The sequence below is a fragment of the Lissotriton helveticus genome, chromosome 3_1 (assembly GCF_964261635.1).
Source record: "Lissotriton helveticus chromosome 3_1, aLisHel1.1, whole genome shotgun sequence".
Taxonomy (NCBI): Eukaryota; Metazoa; Chordata; class Amphibia; order Caudata; family Salamandridae; genus Lissotriton; species Lissotriton helveticus.
Window position 1 is genome coordinate 1,898,172,497 of NC_136061.1, and position 15,985 is coordinate 1,898,188,481.

Genomic DNA, 15,985 nt, shown 5'->3' on the forward strand with positions numbered 1-15,985 from the left:
TCCCGTGGGTGTTGGCCCTAGAAGGCCTTAAGTCTAAAGGGGTTTGCTCAAAGTCCTCTCCTAAGTGTCCTTAATCTTAAAATTTCCAAGCACGCCTTTCCCCATAAACGATAAAGGCGATTTGCGGTTGTGTTCTCACACTGCACATGTCCCCCGTGGGTGCCCTGTGTCACTTCCTTGGGTGGTTCCTTGGTGTCCCAGCAATTCTACAGGCTCTAGGCCTTGTGTCTATGCAAGTCGTGGTTCTTATACCACTTTATTGATATATGGTCCCTAGGGCCTAACATATATTATGCTAATTTACTGTGATATTAAGTGTAACATATGTGCTTTGACCTCTCGCCTCATAAAGAGACTAGTAGGGTGTGTTTCGTAATAAATACATATATTTTATATATATATATATATACACATGGAGTGGTTCTCCTTTCATTTAGCCATTCAAGAGATTATAGACCGGTAGAACAAGCTGCTTTACATTCCTTCAAGACTTAGCCTGACGGCTGCTCTCCATAGCTACCACTAGGATAGCTTTCAAATAAGGTTGTCTTTAACCTATCACCTCTAAGGGGTTGTTTGGACTGGTGCAAGGTGCCCACTGTAACTAGAGGAGAGCATATGCCAGGCCAACTTCTGACAATGCCTGAGTCATTGTACAGGTACATGGATAGTGACTGGATACTTACTGTGCTGGAAGTTGACAGCATGGTGAATTTATAAGTGCTTGGGTTTTGGTGCAGTGAGTAGATACAGGCATGGTACTGGCTGCATGACTGGAGGAGTGCATGGAGAGTGACAGTGTGAATGCTGGACTGCATGGGTACAACCTGGGTAATTGGAAGAGTGAATCAGTAGTGTATAGGTGGTTAGAGGACTGCATGGATAGTGCACATTTTATTGTAGCACTGCATGTGTTAATGCCTGGGTAATTGTAGAAGTACATGGATAGTGCATGGATACTTAGAGTGCTGCAAGTTGACAGCATGGTAAATTTATAAGTGCTTGGATTTTGGCGCAGTGATTAGATAAGGACAAGGTACTGGCTGGATGAATGGAGGAGTGCACAGAGAGTGATAGTGTGATTGCTGGACTGCATGGGTACTACCTGGGTAATTGGAATTGTGAATCAGTAATCTGTAGGTGGTTACTGGACTGCATGGATAGTGCACATTTGATTGCAGCACTGCATGTGGTAATGCCTGGGTCATTGTAGAAGCACATGGATAGCGACTGATTACATAGAGTGCTGGAAGTTGACAGCATGGTGAATTTATAAGTGCTTGGGTTTTGGTGCAGTGATTAGATAAGGACATGGTGGATGATTGGAGGAGTGCACGGAAAGTGACAGTGTGATAGCTGGACTGTATGGGAACTGCCTGGGTAATTGGAGGAGTGAATCAATAGTGTGTAGGTGGTTAGAGGACTGCATGGATACTGCACAATTGATTGTAGCACTGCATGTGTTAATGCGTGAGTCATTGTACAAGTACATGGATAGTGACTGGATACTTAGAGTGCTACAAGTTGACAGCATGGTGAATTTATCAGTGCCTGGGTTTTGGCAAAGTGATTAGATAAGGACATGGTACTGGCTGCATGAATGGAGGAGTGCACAGAGAGTGACAGTGTGATTGCTGGACTGCATGGGTGCTACCTGGGTAATTGGAAGCGTGAATCAGTAGTGTGTAGGTGGTTAGAGGACTGCATGGATAGTGCACATTTGATTGTAGCACTATATGTGTTAATGCCTGAGTCATTGTACGTGTACATGGCTAGTGACTGGATACTTAGAATGCTGCAAGTTGACAGCATGGTGAATTTATAAGTGCTTGGTGTAGGAGAGTAGGATCTGCTTACTATGGTTACCCCTACTTTTTGCGGGTGTCTCACTGTTTTTTTTACTTTAGTCTGTTTGGAGCCCTGCTATCCAGGATCCCAGCCTAGCTGCTTCCTCTCTAAAATGATTGCATGTACTATAGGTTCACTCCAGTTTGGTTACAGGGGTACCCTTGTGAGTCCCCAGTATATGGTACACTAGGTACTAAGGGCATATGTACGCCAGAGGCCTACCAGGTGCTGCACCACGTATTATGCCACCCCTGGGAAGCCTTCCAAAATGCCACCACAGGACTGCTACTGCAGCCTGGGTAAGGTGGTGCATGCACCTCTTACTAAGATATAGGTTACCTATATCTACCTTAAATCACTGCACATAGAAACCTATCAGTCGCCCCTATGGCAGGCCTTATCAATCCTCAAGGCTGGGTGCTTGGTTTCGTGTGAGAGGGTGCCCATGCATGAGCAGAACCCCTCTGCAGCTTTCTGGATCTATTCTCTGAAGCTGTTCTGTGATGTAACCAGACCATATACTCTTAAGTGCATTATAACCTTATGGTAAATGCTAACTTTGGAATGGCTGCATGGAAACATGTTGTGTTTGGTGTCAAACACTTTGGAATCCTACCCCCACCTGTCCTGGTGGCAGGGATAGAATGCCACCCTTCTAGAGGGAGAGACTTGTACACACTGGTCTACCCGGTAATAGTTTAAAAGAGCCCTGGCATCACAAAATGGATGCTGCAGCCACAGACACGAGTCTGGCCTCCTGCTGCTGACTAAAACTCCAGAGGGGGAGGCCTGAACAATAGGTTTCCTGTAACCACCTCCCAGACAGGCTTTAGTTTATTGGGTCTGGGTGGGTGCACTCCATGAGTGCTTTGAAAGTCTGCACTGGGGGCACATTTGGTGCGCGTAGCCCAGTTCAAACCGGTTGCAGGGGCTCCCAGCTCCTGCTCTGGTGTGAAACTGGACAAAGGAAATGGGTGTAGCCAACCCTCTTTCCAGACCTTCCCATAGGTAGGTCCCCAGAGTATGACTAACCCCTTTCTTAGGTATAAGTAAGGACCCCCTGGTAAAAGGACTTTTACACCTGGATGAACCTCTGAAACTGAATCCTGGAGCTTCAATGCTCTACTAAAGACTAGAGGATGGAAGAATCTCCCTTGGGGTCAAGGAGTGACTCCCCTGCTTGGCAGGCACCAATGAAGCATCTTGCAGTTCTGCATCTCCGAAGCTCCTGCCAGACTCCGAAGTATTTGCAACATTTACAGACTTCTCAGAGGCCGACCCGAGTCCACAGCCCTCGTGAGTGACGTAGAACCGGAACTCTTGAACACCGTGCACATTTGCTAGTGCATTGACTTCTCGACGTGCCTAGAAGTTCTGCTTTGGGTTACTTGTAGCCCAAGCCCCGAGCACCATATGCACTAAAGATTGTGGGCCTACACTCCATGAGTGTTCCATGAACCCGCTTCTTGTATTTCCACTCAAGACTACTTCGCGATCCTTAGTCCTTCAACTGGTGGGTCCCTGAGAAGGCAACTGATTTTCTTTGGGCTTCCCTGATTGCTCCAGACATGCCCTGACTCCCCACCATGTGGTGAGTCCCTCAGACCTTGCTGGTCTGCACCGAAGCATTTCTTTGATTCCTATGTGGGTTGCTGTTGCCAAGGCTTGTTAGGTTCAATCCGGGCACCAACACCGCAGCACTCGACATCCTTTGTGGTACAGCTTAAGTCCAGATCCTGGTTGTCATCAATGCCTCCTGGTCCTCGTGGCTGAAGAGTCAAGCTTCACCTTCTTCACCTGAAATCACCCGTCATCGGTGGGCATTTGACTATCATGCCCCTGGTCACTGGCATGTGACCCAGACTCTGTCCCGTCTGCTTTCAGGTTTTTCTCATCTTCGATCCAGGCTTGTATCACACCGGACACGTTCCACTTCAACGGAAGCAGCACTTTGCAGCAGATCACAATTGAAATCAACGACGCTTCCCGACACCAAAAGACACCTATGCAGCTTCCCTGGGTGAGGTAACTCGAGTACTCCGGTGCTCCAATGGGTGTTGACCCTAGAACCCCTTAAGTCTAAGGGGGTTTGCTGAAATTCCTCTCCTTAGTGTCCTTTATCTTTAAATTTTCAACTGCGACTTTTCCCATAAAAGCTAAGGGCGTCCCGTGGCTGTGTTTTCACACTGCATGTGTCCTCCGTGGGTCCTCAGTGTCACTACCTTGGGTGGTTCCTTGTGGTCCCAGCGAATCTACAGGCTCTAGGCCTTGTGTCTAGTCAAGTCGTGGTTCCTATACCACTTTCTTAATATATGGTTTGGTACGCCCCTAGGGCTCAACGTATGTTGTGCTAATTTACTGTGTACTATTAAGTTTTCCTTATGTACTTTTGCTTCTAGCCTCATAAAGAGACTAGTGGGATGTGTTTAGAATAAATACATATTTTATATATACACCTGGTGTGGTTTTCCTTTCATTTGGTTATTCACGAGATTATAGCTGCTTTACATTCCTCCGAAACGTATCCTGAAGGCTGCTCTCCACAGCTATCAATAGGATAGCTTCCTATAAAGGTTGTCTTTAACCTACCATCAATAAGGGTCATTTGGACTGGTGCAAGGCACCCACTAGAATAGTGGACAGCATATGCCAGTGTTGGTGCTATATAGAACTGCACAAAAAAGTAACTGGTACTGATATAAAGCACCCCACTACCTTTGGGTGGCGTTGTCGCTATATAAAACTGCACTAATTATAATTGAAAAGCAGAGTCGAGGAGGATGGGATCTGTGCAAAGGAGAACAGTGGGTCAAGAAGCAAACAACAGCAAATGCAGGCTGTATTGGGCAAATATTTAACTTTTTTGCAATGTTTTTTCACACTTGTGCTTTAAAATGCTATATTTGGATCCTCTTTTTTCAACAATGTGCAGTAAATATGTGGTGTAAAATCTACCATTTGACATTTGAATTAATTTTTATTTTTTATTTTCTTGTGAGGAGAGAAATGCCGCACCCTCCTTTGGTACTTCCAGCTCGCTTACTCGCTCTTTATCCTTGGGTGTAACATTTCTGCCCTATCACATTAAAAACCCACTAGCCGCTATTTCTACTCCTCACTCCTACATTCTACTATTGTTGATGCTCAGGAACAACTTATCAGCAACCATTTTCTAATAAGGACCTCATTGAATTCCCATGGGTACCCTTTTTTCTATCCTCCTCACTTCAGTGTCTGCCTTTCCACCCTCCACCCACAGGAGTGCAGGCCAATAGATACTATTGTCTGGAGAAGCTGTCTTCACTCTCCTTCATGTGCCATGCTAAACCAGATGGCATCTAAAAACATCCCACTGGTCCCAGCATTCAGACTTTCACCACACAAATAGTTGCATTACTAAACCATGAATCAATCAGACATTTATATAGCAGGGCAGATCCCCCATGAGAGTCTCAAGGAGCTGGAGACGTTAGCTCCTCAGTGCTGGTTTTCTTCATTCAAACATTTGGGTGGTGAGTTCTTTCCTGAATTGATGGATCAATGGTGTTTTTCTGAGGCGCAGGGCTACCTTGTTACAAACCTTGGCTGCCAGGTGTGAGAAGGAACGTCCTCTGCTGTTGGTTCAGCAGATCTGGAGTGTGTCTGTGAGGAAGAGGGAAGGTGTTCATTGGTGTCTTGTAGGTTGTGGAAGGTCAGACGTTTGTTGATGTATTTAGGTCCTTCATTGCATACGCCTTTGTATGCGTGGGTTAGCATCTTGAACTGGCATCTTTTCTGGATCGGGAGCCAGTGTAGCTTTTTTGAGGTGAGTTGTGATGTCGGTTCTTCAGGGAAGGTCAAGGATCAGTCTTGGTGCTGAGTTTTGTATTGTCTGAAGTCTCTTTAGGAGGCAAGCAGTAATTCCTACATAGTGTGTTCCCGTAGTCCACTCTGGTGGCCAATAGGGCCTGGGTGAAGGTCTTTCTGGGTGTGACTGGAAGCCACTTGAAGATCTTGTGGAGCATTCATAGGTTGTGGAAGCAGGCAGATGAGACTGCCTTGACCTGTTTCTTCATTGACAGCTGGCTGTCTTAGATGATGCCGACATCGCAGGCGTGACCCGAAGGAGTGGATGGCGGGCCGAGTTTGGTGGGCAGCGTTCTACAGGCCACCATGCTTCTTTCCATGGTGAGGTGCTGATTCCAAAGATGAGGACTTCTGTCTTGTATGTGTTGAGTTTAATGCAGTTGTCCTTCATCCAGTCAGTGACTTTCCTTAAACATCTGTGGAAGTTGGTTTTGGTGGTGAAGGGGTCTTCTGACAGCAAGAGGATGAGCTGGGAGTCATCGGCATAGAAAATGATGCGGAGTCTGTGTGATCCGATGGTGCTGGCCAGGTATTTCATGTAGGTGTTGAAGAGGTGAAGAGGGTGTGGCTAAGGGCCAATCCTTGGGGGGATGACGAAGATGATCTTCTTGATCTCTGAGGTGAACAGTGGGAGCTGGACTCTCTACGTTTTTTCTGTAAGGTATAAGGTGATCCATTATAGGGTGTCTATCTGGAATCCTATGTGGTGGAGTCTGTTGATCAAGATGTGAAGGGAGGCAGTGTTGAAGGCAGCTGTTAGGTCCAGTAGGATGACAGATGCTGGTTTGATGCGGTCCAGGAGGGCTCTGATGTCATCGATGGCTGCGATCAGTTCTGCCTCAGTGCTGTGGTTGACCAAGGGTTGCTCCAGGAGGTTGTTGTACTCCAGGTGTTCAGTAAGGTGCTGGTTGATAGCTTTCTTAAGAACATTTGCTAGAAAGAGGAGGAGTGAAATGAGCCGGTAGTCATTCCGTTCTGCTGGGTCAGCAGGTGGCATCATCAGGAGGAGCCTCACTTCAGCATGATTCTGCCAGGGTGTCACAAAGTTCTTGTGAGGGTGGGCTCTCGGCAGCTTCAGAATTGGAAATTTCCTTCATGACAACAAAGAGTTCCTTGCTATGGTTTGCTCTAGCTTTAATGCATTCTGCTAAGTCATTTATTCTTTCTTTCAGGAGGTGGTGGTACTGGTTGACTGCTGTTATGAAGGTGGTTTGGTCTTCCGTCTACTTTCTGATGCACCACTTCCTCTCGAGTTGCTGGCAGTTGCACTTGGTAGATTTCAGCTACTCAGTGTATCAGCTGGCTCTTTTTGCGGGTCCTTTGGATTTTGTTTGCTTGATGATGGTGATTCTGTTGGTGCATTTTGTGATCTACATGGGGAGGATTTTTGCTGCCTGCTCTGGGATGGGTGTTGAGTCTGAGAGGTGGGATCTTAGGGCGTTGTTCCGCCGGTCTTTTGTTATTTATTTTGAGTCCCTTCGCTTGGAGCTGAACATCACTAGACTGGGTCGGTAGGTATTGAGATGTTGAAGTGAACACTGAAGTGGTCGGTCCAGGATAGGCCAAGGCATAGCTTGCAGAGTTTCACACCATGGAATTCTGCTGTGTTCTGCAACTGGGTGGAGTAGTGGTGACCTGGTCCCTGACCCAGAGAAACAAACACAGCAAGAGTTCTCTGCATGGAGAGAATTCCATTAGATATCAGCACTGGTGTAACACCTTTGACTAACTCACACAGTACTTCTTAGCCTGAGAGACCACTCCAGCAACCCCACCAGGCTCAAGGAAATGCCTTAGATGTCTATCAACAGAGACCGCTGCGCACACAGACCACCATGATAGACCCGCCACACACAGCCAGGTCAGTGTGCAACCTCGGCTGAAAGGAGGGGAAGAAGGGAGAGTGTGAGTGGGCCTGGGAGAAGAAAAAAATGGAATTACGACGACAAGGGAAGGGAAAGGCTTGTGCCAAACTTGTGCATTTGTAGTTCTTGCCAATAAAGCATTACTTTGCGTTCACCTCATATGTGCTTGCTTGTTGTATTGATTGCTGATGGATTCAGCAACAGCACGGCAATGATCCCAAGGAGTTAAACTTTGCGATAGCTACAGGTACCTGCCTTCGTTCGCACCATGTTGACTCCTCAGGAACACTGCACCACCAACACTCAAAATGCATTGCAGACACAACAGCCTCCTGTTCTAACATGAGAACAAAATGCGACATAATGCGCACCCCAATGTAATGCATATGTCCCTGAGTGATTCACCCAAAGCACTCAGGTACTTTTGGGAGATCCAGGCCAAGAGACCACTCTAAAGACCCTGCATGTCTCAAGAAAATGTCCTAGCAGATCTCAACAAACATTGCAGCACCTACAGATCAAAACACACAAGGTGATGGACCGAATGTTGCACATTGGCAAAACATTCACCCACAGTCACAGATCTCGGTTTAATCCATCGTTATTTTGCTCACCACGCCACCCCAGTTCAAACATGGTCATATGCAAAACAGTCTTGACCCTGTGCCTCATGGGAACAGTCCAGCCCAAACTCCCAAGCCATGTCTTCCCTGGACCGGAATTAAGCATCCTAGGACCAGTTTCTGGCTATCAGCCGTCATCAGCCAGGTTAGCTTGACTCCAGTGGCGTAGTCACCATGGGACTGCATCTGGGCATACCCTTCCCACATAGGGCGAACAGAAAAACCCACAAGTTGATGGACGTATTGTTGCACATTGGCAAAATATTCACCCCCAGTCACAGATCTGGGTTTAATCCATTGTTAATTTACTCACCACGCCACCCCAGTTCAGACATGGCCATATGCAAATCAGTCTTGATCCTGTGCCTCATGGGAACAGTCCAGCCCGAACTGCCAAACCATGTCTTCCCTGGACCGGAATCAAGCATGATTGACTCATCAGTAACATTGTACCGGCACTCAAAATGCATTGCAGACACAACAGGCTCCTTAGAACTTGAGCACGAAATGCAATGGAACAAGTGCCCACCGATGTTTTCAACAGCTCACTGATGTGCTCCCTCATTAGCTTACTGCAGACGTTTATGTCTCTTTCAGTCTCAGCCAATGAAAACCACCTCTTCACAAGTGTCATGCTCTAGTGTACAGGAGTGCCTTCGCCACCTTCACAATCAAATTTAGGGCCAATTAGTGTGGAACGCTGGTTAACTCAGCTACCCGCCGGTGGGTGGGGTTTTTGCTGAACTCCACGCTCTAAGCGGAGCGCGGAGCTGTAAAACTCCACTGGCGGAGCAAGGTTTGCCGTCTACCCCTAGTCTAGGTGAGCTTTGTGACATGGTTGTACTTGACTCTGTTGCTGGAGGTAAAGATGGGATCAAGTGTGTATCCTGCAATGTGGGTGGGGTTGGTGATCAGCTGCTTGATGCCAATGTTGTTCAAGCTTTCCAGGAGGTTGGCTGTGTTGGTATCTCTCGTGTCATTGATGTGGAAGTTAAGGCCTCCCAGGAAGATGTAGTGCTCTGAGTTGATAGCAATCGGGATGATGAGGTCCAGGATGGTTTTGCAGAAGCTGGGGCATGGTCCTGGTGGTCTGTAGGTGAAAGTGCCTCTGATGGAGCTTTCCCGTCTGTAGTTGGAAGTTGAGGTGTTACGTTATCGGGGTTGAGTCATCTGGGGAGGTCATGCAGTTGGTGGTGTCCCTATAGATGATGGCGATTCCGCTTTTGTGCTTCTTGGTTAGTTTTTTAACAGACTTGTTACACATCTGCCACACATACATGTTCTCGCCATGCAAATAGAAAGATCAATGGTCTGGGAGTAAAACTAAAGCAAGTGAGGTTGGTCGACCACACTTTTTATTGACACTAAAATGGTCTGGCCAAAACTAATAATTCACAAAACATAAAACGCTGCCACCACTACTTCATGTGATGAACCCAGGAGAGAGACAGTAGCCACTTTCAGTTAAGAGGGCATTCTGGGTGCATCTCTTCAGGTCACAGAAGAGGTTGTGGACTTTGTGATTCCATGGAATAGCCTAGGCATCCCTGCATAAAGTAGAGTAGTGTTGTTGCAGGGCCAATACAAAATGAAGGATCCCAATTTCACAGCACTTAGGCACTCTGGGCAGGGGTATACCCATATACCATGCCGGGGACATTCCTGTCCCAACATCGATTCCTTTATAGAGCAGTCTAATTACGAGCCCCTGCAAAGTCTAGTCATGAAATGAATGAACTGAAATGAGGATTTATAAAGCATGGCATATATACGCTGAGGTGTCCAGGCGCTACCGTCAGACAAGGAAGACTTCATAAACTTGGTTGAAGATCAATGTCTAAATACCTAGGTTTTCAGACCCTTTCTAAATCTTGACAGATTAGATTCCTTCTCTAGTGTTAATGGCATGGAGTTTTAGAACCTATCCATCATGGTGGTGAAACTCCAGACCCTCCATCTCACTTTTTTAAATCAGGGAATGATGAGGTTACCACTAACCACTGATCTAAGGGATCTTGCAGGAATGTAGAGCTTGAGGTATTGTGAAAACTGCTCTGGGTCAATGCCATGCAATCACCTGAATGCTATGTTTAAGGACTTAAATTGAATGTGTTTTGCAATAGGCAACCAATGCAGTTTGCTTGAGAAGCTGATTTGTATCTTGCATGATCCAGGAATAGTCGAGCTCCAGTATTTTGTGATATCTGGAGTTTGTTGATGCAATGCTTTTGTGTGCTGGTGAACAGAGAGTTACAGTAGTTGGTACCAACACTGCACCTTTTTCGACTACTACATTGGTTGCCAATACAAATGCTTGTTGGTGCACCTGCCAGACACTGACCCTCTGGCTCTTGACATCAGATGTGGGACAGCTTGTGAACGACTCCTGGTTTTCCATAGTGTTGCTTGGTCCGCACATATGCAACTTCAAGGGCAAGGCCAACTTACCTGAAGCTCTGACATCGGTGGGCATTCGTCTGTCGGGCCTCCTGGTCACTCCTGAATGGCATAGACTCTGTACCCTCTGCTTGCAGGTACCTCTAATCTTAAATCCACCTTTAGGTTCCCTGGACTGTTTCACCTTCTTAGCCAGCAGCATCTTCACTGAAGTCCTCCATTGTGGCCTACGTCGGTTTCCAATGTCACTTCGCACCTATGCACCTGGTTTCCCCGGTGTAGGTATCCAGGTTCCCAAGGTATCCACGGGTTGGGTGACTCTCCAACCTTCCATCTTCCACAGGGTTTCTTCAGTGTCCGCTGAAAAGGGTCCTTCTTCTTAAAAACTGCACCGCAACTTACCCATTCACTTGTATTGAGTCCTCGGTCATGTTCCCACTCTGCACACAACCTTTGTGGGGTTCCTGGGCACATACTTTGGGTGGTTCCTTGGGTCCCAGATGCTTTTATGTATTCTAGATCCAGTCTTGACGTAGGTCGTGGTTTGCAGTCGACTATTTTAGTACATGGTTAGTCTCCCCCTTAAGACCACTCTGTATTTGTGCTTCCTATGTGTTCTATCATCAAAGTATTGTGTATATTGTGGTTATATCTCTGGGTAGGAGATACTGCAATGTGTTATGTGTTAAAGTGTTAAAGTGTTTATAATAAATACATATTTTTATAACTGCACCTATGTGGTTCTATGCACTCAACCTACACTATAAGATTAAGTGCTCAATCAATCAATCAGGGGTTTGTTGAAACTCGACTACTCACCCATAAGGGTCTCAAGGCGCCAGGGGTGCGGGTGTGGGGTACAAGTTCCATTCCACCAAGGAGGAGATCTGTCAAAGTGCCAGGTTTTGAGGTTTCTTGCGTAGATAGGGAGCAATGTTGTCTGTCTGAGGTGGAGCGCAAGAGCGCTCCATGCTTTGGCTGCGAGGAAGGAGAAGGAGCGGCCTCCCGATCTGGTCTTTCAGGTGCGGGGGACCATGGCATAGGAGAGCTGGGCTGATCGTAGGGTCCTTTGGGGTGCGTGGAATTTGAGTCGGCTGTTCAGGAATGCTGGTCCCGTGCCGTGGAGGGCCTTGTGTGCGTGGGTGATTATCTTGAAAGTGATTCTCACCTTGATGGGGAGCCAGTGGAGTGTGCATAGGTGCTGGGAGTTGTGGCTGTGTTATGGCAGGTTAAGGACTAGTCTTGCGATGTTCTGTACTTTGCTGGTGAGGTTTTTGTTTTTTCCGGCATAGAGTACTTTGCCGTAGTCGAGTCTGCTGGTGACAAGGGCGTGAGTCACGGTCTTTCGGTGTTCACGGGGGATCCATTTGAAGGTCTTACGGAGGAGGCGGAGGGTGTGGAAGCAGGAAGACGAGACAGAGTTGATTTGGCAGTCCATTTTGAGCTTGGAGTCCAGATTGATTCCCAGGTTGCGTGCGTGGTCCGTGGGGGTTGGTGGGTGTCCGAGGGCGGTGACCACCGGTGTTGCTCCAGGCATCGAGGTTTGTGCCCATGATGAGTACTTCTGTTTTGTTGGTGTTTAGTTGTAGGCAGCTGTTTTTCATCCATTTGGTGACGGCTTCCATGCCTTCTCGAAAGTTGTGTCTGGCGGTGTTGGGCTTGTTGAATAGGGAGAGGATGAGTTGGGTGTTGTCTGCGTATGACACGTTGTTGAGTCGTAGGTTCTGACGATGGGGGCGAGTGGAGCTATGTAGACATTGAAAAGCGTCAGACTGAAAGAGGAGCCCTGGGGGACTCCGCAGGTGGTAGGTGTAAGGTCTGAGAGGAAAGGGGGGAGTCTGACCTGCTGCATCCTGCCGGAGAGGAAGAAGCGGATCAAGTCGAGGGCCTTGTCCTGGATTCCTGCGTCATAGAGTCTACGTATTAGGGTGCGGTGGGAGACTGTGTCAAATGCTGCTGAGAGGTCGAGGAGGATGAGTGCTACTGTCTCCCCTTTGTCCAGTAGGGTGCGGATGTCTTCTGTTGCAGCTAGGAGGGCGGTTTCCATGCTGTGGTTTTTTCTGAAGCCGGACTGGGAGGAATTGAGGATTTTGTGTTAATGTGGCGAGTTGGCTGTGGATGTCTTTCTTGATGACTTTCGCTGGGAGCTGGAGCAGGGAGATGGGTCTGTAGTTTTTTAAGTTGGTGGGGTCCGCCGAGGGTTGGTAAAACAAGCTGTTTCACACTCCTTCTGAACTAAGCTGAAGGCTGCTGTCCACAGCTACCACTTGAGAGAGTTTTTTAAGGCTGTCTAAGACAACTAAAATCATCATAAGGGTTGTCTGGATTAGTGCAAGGTTTTACACTTACATAAGTGAGCACAATATACTAAGCCAGCCTCCTACAGTTGTCATTCGATTGGTCCTGTGCATTTCTGGTAAATTATTACAGTGAATGGAGCATTGACCAGAAATGATCACAGAGTGTATAATTGAGCAATGTTTTGTAATAGTGTAATTTTTGTGAATTTTGCACAAATAACGTGAAATTTCTAAATTGAAGGTAATTATGCCGTTGTAATGTAATTTTAGCTTGGGCCTACCTTTGGCCTCATTTGTTAGCCATTAACAATTTTTATTCACATCATCCCTCTGAGTTTATTAAAAACGTTCTGCATCCTTTGCAAACCACTATCCTTTTCACCCATTAACATTGTAACCTCTTTGTCAAGTTTCAGTTCCTCGGCCTTCGGAGCATAATAGTGCTGGCTTATTATTTGCTTTGAATGCTCTGGTTTTTCAGCAAATACTTACCGTTAGTTCTATGAGTGGGCTAAAAATGTCAGGATCTGCTCCACGGAATCCGATTGATGCTTATAAGGGTCCACCTCCAAATGCCACAAACCCTCTTGTACAATCACACAGAGGTTTTGAACCATCAGGCGAGGGATAAAAAGAACAGGGAAGGGAAAGGGAAGGGTCAGCTGGGAAAGGGATATACCTGAAACAACAAAACATATACTTAGAATCGCTCTAGTGAAAACAGTCTACTCTCATATGATCTCACTAATTAACGCCTAAGTACATTTTGGTATGGAAGTAAGCAGCCTTGGCGTAAAACTCCTCAATCACCTTCTGCCACTCTATGAATCCTATTGGAACACAAACACAGGTCAGGGAAAAAGCACACCCCCTTGAACACTCAGACCTCATAAATCACACCCCTGCATTCAGCATACCATGACAGAAGGCAAGAGAGTTGAGTTACTGGATTCTGCTATGCACACAGTTACTTGCTGGGATAGTACAAATGACACAGTTCCACTGGGATGAAATCATAAAGCACGGATTCCTTATTCATAGATACGGCAGTGCGTGGGAAGCAAGAACCACCACACTCCGCTCTACATGTAATCAGGACTTAAACATAAACTGCAAACCTCCCCAGAAGGTAGCGTCTGAATCAAAGGATACACAGTCAGATCAAATAGTGGAAAATCCTCCCCACTCGTGGATGAAAACAGTAAAAGGTGACAGTCAGGAAACAGACAGTGCACGGTAGCGTGTAGATGCGACCACCACTGCTCTCCGCAGACTGTTTGCTAAAATCCCAGCAATGTCCAGAATGAAGGGGAGAACCCTTTGATGCACTCCTGGAAGTTACTTCACTCCCAACGAGGCTAGAACGGCAACGCGCGGCTGTTAACCGCAGCGCTCCGCTCGCTCAGAAGATAAATGAAACACGGCGAAGCAACAGCCCGCCTGTATATAGTTAGGCGCTCCCCACTGTTCCGATCCTACCTGGATCAAAATGGTCACGAAGACTCCGACCTAAGCTCAGTCCACGACAGCCGACAGTCGGCTGCACGGCGTCTCCAAACGGTTCCCGGAACCCCGAACCAAAACGAATTACACGCAACAGGAAGCGTGTTTGGGTTGTACAAATACTCCCCTTTCCCCGGGATGTCTGGGTAATGTAGTTTTTACCTCTCGTTCCGTTTCAATGTCTTTCCACCTAGCGCTTGCACCCATGAGTGTTCAGCAATTCAGGCGCAATCTGGAATTTCCTGACAAAAAAAGGAAGGGGTTCCAGGGGTTAACAGCATAAGAACCATGAATAACAGCATTTTACAAGTGGGCTATTCCAGTACTTGTGACATAGAAACACATAGGCCTCCTCTTCCTCTCTGACTTTTTCTTTTCCTACCTGATCCTTTTATGCCTTCTGGCCTTGGTCCTCCTCCTGGTCCTCTTTCAAGACCTTTCTGTACTGGTAGGGTCTTCCTGGTACTTCTCCTGGCCCTGGTCACCCTGGTGCTTATTTCCTGAATTTTGTAATCCCAATTCTAGTCTTCCCTGGCCCTAGTCTTTCTGGCCATGCTACTTCCTAGTCCTGTTCTTTGCATTGGTGCTTCCAGGGCATATTGATCCTAGCCACATTTGTAATGGTTTTACTGACCCTACCAACCCTGATAATGCCAATCAGCTGGATCCTTCTCCACCTGGCCTTCTTGTCCCTGTACTCCTGAGTCTGGCACCCCTGGGCTTCCTAGGTTGAGTCATCTTGATCCTCCTTGTCAATGTTTTCCCTCTGAGGCGGAAGCCGGAGGTTTGCTCTGTGTACTCTTGATGATTTAAAAACGATTGATTACTATATGCGTTTTTATTTGTCTTAACCTCTGTAAATATTTTAAACAGCTACGGTTTTATATTGTCGCCCCCCCACCCAGGCGAGACCAATTCGCCGAGGCTCGGGTTCATTATCTTCCCTCAGCGACGCTGTTAACGCGCTGGGAAGCTATCAGCTTGACTTTGGGCGCCATCTTGTGTCGGGAAGGCTGCCCGGTTTGCTCTGCGCCCCTCCCGCCCTCCCAGGGTATTTAAAAGGCGTTTCCTCGCTCAGCCAGTAATTGTCAATGTTTTCCCTCTGAGGCGGAAGCCGGAGGTTTGCTCTGTGTACTCTTGATGATTTAAAAACGATTGATTACTATATGCGTTTTTATTTGTCTTAACCTCTGTAAATATTTTAAACAGCTACTGTTTTATATTCCCGCCCCCCCACCCAGGCGAGACCAATTCGCCGAGGCTCGGGTTCATTATCTTCCCTCAGCGACGCTGTTAACGCGCTGGGAAGCTATCAGCTTGACTTTGGGCGCCATCTTGTGTCGGGAAGGCTGCCCGGTTTGCTCTGCACCCCTCCCGCCCTCCCAGGGTATTTAAAAGGCATTTCCTCGCTCAGCCAGTAATTGTCAATGTTTTCCCTCTGAGGCGGAAGCCGGAGGTTTGCTCTGTGTACTCTTGATGATTTAAAAACGATTGATTACTATATGCGTTTTTATTTGTCTTAACCTCTGTAAATATTTTAAACAGCTACTGTTTTATATTCCCGCCCCCCCACCCAGGCGAGACCAATTCGCCGAGGCTCGGG